This window comes from Entelurus aequoreus, linkage group LG04, assembly GCF_033978785.1.
Source record: "Entelurus aequoreus isolate RoL-2023_Sb linkage group LG04, RoL_Eaeq_v1.1, whole genome shotgun sequence".
In the NCBI taxonomy this organism is placed as follows: Eukaryota; Metazoa; Chordata; class Actinopteri; order Syngnathiformes; family Syngnathidae; genus Entelurus; species Entelurus aequoreus.
In genome coordinates this window covers 29,722,487-29,728,947 of record NC_084734.1, presented here as the reverse complement: position 1 = coordinate 29,728,947, position 6,461 = coordinate 29,722,487, and positions in this window count along the sequence as shown.

The window sequence follows — 6,461 nt, the reverse complement described above, 5'->3', positions numbered from 1 at the left end:
AGGGTACACCCTGGACAAGTCGCCACCTCATCGCAGGGCCAACACAGATAGACAGACAACATTCACACTCACATTCACACATTAGGGCCAATTTAGTGTTGCCAATCAACCTATCCCCAGGTGCATGTCTTTGGAGGTGGGAGGAAGCCGGAGTACCCGGAGGGAACCCACGCAGTCACGGGGAGAACATGCAAACTCCACACGGAAAGATCCCGAGGCCGGGATTGAACTTACGACTACTCAGGACCTTCGTATTGTGAGGCAGACGCACTAACCCCTCTTCCACCGTGCTGCCCGCTGTGACAGGTCATGTTCATAAAATACATTATTAATAAAAAAGCACAGTGAAACGGGGGTTAGTGAATGTGCCTCTAAGAAAGTCTTGAGTTCGATCCTCCGGCTCAGGGTCTTTCTGTGTGGAGTTTGCATGTTCTCCCCGTGACTGCGGGGCTTCCTCCCACCTCCAAAGACATGCACCTGGGGATAGGTTGATTGGCATCACTAAATTGGGCCCTAGTGTGTGAATGTCGTCTATCTGTGTTGGCCCTGTGATGAGGTAGCGACTTGTCCAAGGTGTGCACTGCCTTCCGCCTGAGTGCAGCTGGGATAGGCTCCAGCACCCCCCGTGACCCTGAGAGGGACACGCGGTAGAAGATGGATGGATGGATGACATTTTTTTAAAACTTAACTCGAAAAATACTTTTTTAAATAAATGTCGATGTTGGAGCCAAAATTCCTTATTTGTTTATATTGTTTTTATTTTATTTTCTCTAATTGATTGTTGGGTTCAGCATGTTTAAATTCCTTTTCGGCATATTGCTCCGCCCACTTCCCGTTAAGAACCAAGAAGTGTTGACGGGGAAGGGGACTGTTGCTATGGTGCGGTTACCATGGTAGCCTCTTTAAATTGGGTTCAGGTGTGAGCACGGGAGGGGCGATTGGAGGACAAACCGTTTTCGACCGTGTCGTGTCATGTGGTGACAATGCTGTGATAATGTGCCATTCAAGGTTAGCATACTTTGTTATACAACTTACATTTGATTTAATTTAGACAGCTTGAAATAAACGGATTGTCATATCCAAACACATTTCTACAGTACTGGACATTCTATCATTTAAGCGCGTCAAACTGGTCAACACAGTCGCCCTCAGTACCAGCCCAAAGGTAAGGGCTGTACAGTCGATTTAAAACCACATTCATGTGAATTCTAAACTATTATTGATTTACAACTTATTGTGGATTTAAAACCGTATTGTGTATATTAAAACTTAATATGTACATAAGTACATTACTGTGTATTTAAAACTAACGTGTATTTTAAACAGTGTAATTATGTATATCAAACAACATTAGTGTATTTAAAACCTTATGATGGTCAGATGAAGCCTCAATAGGCATTTAACACTTGAGCCAATTGGAGAATTTCTCGAAGCTTCGGCACAAGACTCCACCTGCTGGTCAAATGTATAATTACAACCACAGAATGTGTGATGCATTGGAATGTTGGGTCTATTATGGCTCTTAGAAATGAAATGACAATGAATCACAATAAATGTTGGACAAAATGGTTTTGCTAGGTAAATCAACAAAATATAATAAAATATGTTTTATGTGTTATACATCAATCAATCAATCAATCAATGTTTATTTATATAGCCCTAAATCACAAGTGTCTCAAAGGGCTGTACAAGCCACAACGACATCCTCGGTACAGAGCCCACATACGGGCAAGGAAAACTCACCCCAGTGGGACGTCAATGTGAATGACTATGAGAAACCTTGGAGAGGACCGCATATGTGGGTAACCCCCCCACCCCTCTAGGGGAGACCGAAAGCAATGGATGTCGAGTGGGTCTGACATAATATTGTGAAAGTCCAACACATCAGCGAAAGTCCAGTCCATAGTGGGGCCAGCAGGAACCATCCCGAGCGGAGACGGGTCAGCAGCGTAGAGATGTCCCCATCCGATGGACAGGCTAGCGGTCCACCCCGGAGCAGAGTAGAAAAGAAAAGAAACGGCAGATCAACTGGTCTAAAAAGGGAGTCTATTTAAAGGCTAGAGTATACAAATGAGTTTTAAGATGAGACTTAAATGCTTCTACTGAGGTAGCATCTCTAACTTTTACCGGGAGGGCATACCATAGTATTGGAGCCCGAATAGAAAACGCTCTATAGCCCGCAGACTTATTTTGGGCTCTGGGAATCACTAATAAGCCGGAGTTCTTTGAACGCAGATTTCTTGCCGGGACATATGGTACAATACAATCGGCAAGATAGGCAGGAGCTTGACCGTGTAGTATTTTATACGTAAGTAGTAAAACCTTAAAGTCGCATCTTAGGTGCACAGGAAGCCAGTGCAAGTGAGCCAGTATAGGCGTAATATGATCAAACTTTCTTGTTTTTGTCAAAAGTCTAGCAGCCGCATTTTGTACCATCTGTAATCTTTTAATGCTAGACATAGGGAGGCCCGAAAATAAAACGTTACAGTAATCGAGACGAGATGTAACGAACGCATGGATGATGATCTCAGCATCGCTTGTGGACTAAATGGAACGAATTTTAGCGATATTACGGAGATGAAAGAAGGCCGTTTTAGTAACACTCTTAATGTGTGACTCAAACGAGAGAGTTGGGTCGAAGATAATACCCAGATGCTTTACCGAGTCGCCTTGTTTAATTGTTTGGTTGTCAAATGTTAAGGTGGTATTATTAAATAGATGTTGGTGTTGAGCAGGACCGATAATCAGCATTTCCGGCTTCTTAGCGTTGAGTTGCAAAAAGTTAGCGGACATCCATTGTTTAATTTCATTAAGACACGCCTCCAGCTGACTACAATCCGGCGTGTTGGTCAGCTTTAGGGGCATGTAGAGTTGAGTGTCATCAGCATAACAGTGAAAGCTAACACCGTACTTGCGTATGATGTCACCCAGCGGCAGCATGTAAATACTAAAGAGTGCAGGGCCAAGAACCGAACCCTGGGGAACTCCGCACGTTACCTTAACATAGTCCGAGGTCACATTGTTATGGGAGACACACTGCATCCTGTCAGTAAGATAAGAGTTAAACCAAGACAAGGCTAAGTCTGTCATCCCAATACGCGTTTTGATACGCTCTAATAAAATATTATGATCAACGTTACAGTATCGAAAGCGGCGCTAAGATCAAGAAGCAGCAACATAGATGAAGCATCTGAATCCATCGTTAGCAATAGATCATTAGTCATTTTTGCGAGGGCTGTCTCCGTAGAGTGATTTGCCCTGAAACCGGATTGAAAAGGTTCACAGAGATTGTTAGACGCTAAGTGTTCATTTAGCTGCTGGGCGACAATTTTTTCGAGGATTTTCGAGATAAACGGAAGGTGGGACACCGGCCGGTAGTTTACCAAGAGATCAGGATCGAGGTTAGGTCTTTTGAGTAGAGGATGAATAACCGCTTTTTTGAATGCTCGGGGAACAGTGCCAGAGGAAAGTGATAAGTTTATAATATTTAACACTGATGGACCTAATAATACAAACAGTTCCTTGATAAGTTTCCCAGGAATTGGGTCAAGTAAACATGTTGTTTGTTTTGTCCCATTTACACATTTTGACAATTCCTCCAATGTTATTTCATCAAAGAGAGAGAAACTATTTTGGAGGGCAGTGTCCGTCGTATATACAGTCGTATCTGTGTTAATAGAACCCAGTTGTAGCTGAGATGCATTGTCTTTAATCTCTTTTCTAATGACTTCAATTTTCTTATTAAAGAAATTCATAAAGTCATCTGCTGAGTGGGTGGAGCTACTGGGAGGAGTCCCTTGTTGGGTTAGCGATGCTACTGTACTAAACAAAAATTTAGGATCATTTTTGTTGAGGTGGATGAGATTTGAGTAATATTTAGCTTTAGCTGAGGTAAGCATGCGTTTATAAGTTATTAAACTATCACACCATGCTTGATGGAAAACCTCAAGTTTAGTCGCACGCCATTTGCGTTCCAGCTTTCTACATGATAATTTTTGGGCTTTAGTTTCTTCTGTAAACCATGGGGTACGCCTTTTAGGGGCCCTTTTTAGCTTTAGCGGTGCTACACTATCAATGGTGTCGCGCAGGGCGTCGTTAAAGTTGTTAGTGAGGTTATCAATAGAGCCCACATAATTTGGGAATGGTGCCATTACCGAAGGCAGTAGGTCAGTAAGAGTCGTCGTTGTGGCAGCATTAATGTTGCGGCTGCTATAGTAGTTATTATTATTATTATTAGTTTGTTGACAATGAGTCAGAACTTCGAATTTTATTAGGTAATGATCGGACATTACTTTAGTGTACGGGAGTATCGTAACTTTAGAGGTGGTGACACCCCTGACAAGCACTAGATCTATCGTATTACCGTTGCGATGCGTGGGTTCATTTATTATTTGTGTAAGACCACAGCTATCAATTATAGTCTGGAGCGCCACGCATGGAGGGTCCGATGGGGTATTCATATGGATATTAAAGTCCCCCATTATGATTATATTGTCGGCGTGCGTCACTAGATCAGCAACAAACTGAGAATTCACTGATGAAGTCCGAATAGGGCCCAGGGGGGCGGTAGATAACAGCCAGGTGGAGAGGCAGCGGTGTGACAAACCTCAAAGTGAGCACCTTAAACGAGTTATATTTATTATTTAGGTTAGGTGTAAAATTATAGTTTTCATTGTATATTAGTGCGACACCCCCTCCCCTTTTAAGAGGTCGGGCAACATGTGTATTGGTATAGTTAGGAGGAGATGCCTCATTTAGCGCAAAAAAATCGTCTGGTTTGAGCCAGGTCTCGGCGAGACCAACGACGTCAAGTTTGTTGTCTCTAATGACTTCATTAACTAATAACGTTTTGGAAGATAATGATCTTATGTTTAAAAAGCCCATATTATAGGTAGTGGGCTGTTTTGAGGATTGTTTGTTGAAATTACCTGAAGTAGAAATATTAATAATGTTGCGTTTATTATGCGTAGTGCACTTTAAATAGTTTCGACCATATCTAGGAATTGATACGACGGGAATTGTCCGATTGTTTGCTAGATGTTGCGATAAACTGAACGCATCATAGTTAGCCACCTCAGTAGATTGCATGTCTGCCTCTGACACGGTCACAAAAGAAAAAACATTATGTGACTTGTTTTATTCTAAGAGAATTGCTATGTGTGCAGGGATTATCCAGCCTGGCGCCGGCTAGTTCTAGTTTAAATGGCTTCTTACCCGGAGACTCCACGCTTCTTTGGTTAGCTTTTCCCTTTGTTGTTAGCCCCGCTCGGCATCCCCGTTTCTGCTTCCGCTCACACCGCTTACGTCGTCTCCATTGGCGGTCACCGCTAGCACTTGACTCCGCTGCTACAAAGGCCGCTCGATGTAGCCCACGAAGTATTCCCATGCTAGCGAGGAGGTCCACCGTACATGCATCTTTCAGTCTATAACGACCCGATCCATCCACATCCAGAATTGTCTGTCGGTCGTATGTGATCACAGAGTGTTCACGCTTTGAGCCAGCCATGAAATTGACAGAAATGACGGGTGTTTTTTGCCAAATCGCTCTACACTCCCAAGAGCGTTAGCAAGCCGCTGCATAGCAATGCGCCGCCATACATGTGTATTTGTATTTTGCCAACCTGGTAGAACCACATGGTAGGGCAGGTTGTATCATGTTTTTCTGTCACTTTGAGGTTGAGGTCACCTCGGCACATTTGGGCCCATCAGTGTGGATTTACAATGTACTTAAAAATATTATTTGTGCATTTAAAATAATTATTGATGTGGATTTTAAATCAGTATTCGTGGATTTAAAACTTTGTGTATGATGAGATCCCCACTAAATTTCTAAAGAGATGATGCTACCTAAGAAGCATTTAAGTCCCATCTTAAAAGTCATTTGTATACGCTAGCCTTTAAATAGACCCCCCTTTTAGACCAGTTGATCTGCCGTTTCTTTTCTGCTCTGAGGAGAGGGGGGCACAGATTCGGTGACCACAGATGAGTCACTAGCTGTCCAAAGTAAAGACCCAGGGTGGACCACTCATCTGTGCATCAGTTGGGGACGTCTCTGAGCTGCTGACCTGTCTCCACTCAGGATGATCTTCTGCTGGCCCCACTATGCACTGGACTCTCACACTATTATGTTAGATCCACTATGGACTGGACTCTCACAATATTATGTTGGATCCACTATGGACTGGACTCTCAATATTATGTTAGATCCACTATGGACTGGACTCTCACGCTATTATGTTAGATCCACTATGGACTGGACTCTCACAATATTATGTTGGATCCACTATGGACTGGACTCTCACGCTATTATGTTAGATCCACTATGGACTGGACTCTCGCACTGTTATGTTAGATCCACTATGGACTGGACTCTCGCACTATTATGTTAGATCCACTAGTCCAATGGACTCTCACAATATTATGTTGGATCCACTATGGACTGGAGTCTCACGCTATTATGT